Genomic DNA, 354 nt, shown 5'->3' with positions numbered 1-354 from the left:
TTTATTTTACTTTTATTATGCTTCATTATTGTGCTGTATTTTACTTTCAAAGCCTGGCACCTTGAGCTGAAACCACATATCATCGCCTAACCACGAAAATGTTGGCGCTACTTAATCTATGTGCTTGACTTTTTTCGTTTGTGTGTGTCCATCTGCGTCACGTGTGTGTGCTTGAGCACGTTGGAAAACCCCTTCCCTGCGTTGCCTGAATGGGCACGCTGTACTGTGACAGCCATATTCCCAGCTGTTGTGTGGCTGAAGCAAAAACACTACAGGGATATACTGAGAAGACCAGTGAAAGACACTGGCTCAGGTTACATCCAAACACAGCCTTCAATAACTGCATGTGGGTCA

Source organism: Notolabrus celidotus, chromosome 7 (genome assembly GCF_009762535.1).
Source record: "Notolabrus celidotus isolate fNotCel1 chromosome 7, fNotCel1.pri, whole genome shotgun sequence".
Lineage (NCBI taxonomy): Eukaryota > Metazoa > Chordata > Actinopteri > Labriformes > Labridae > Notolabrus > Notolabrus celidotus.
Note: the sequence above shows the minus strand (reverse complement) of the source record.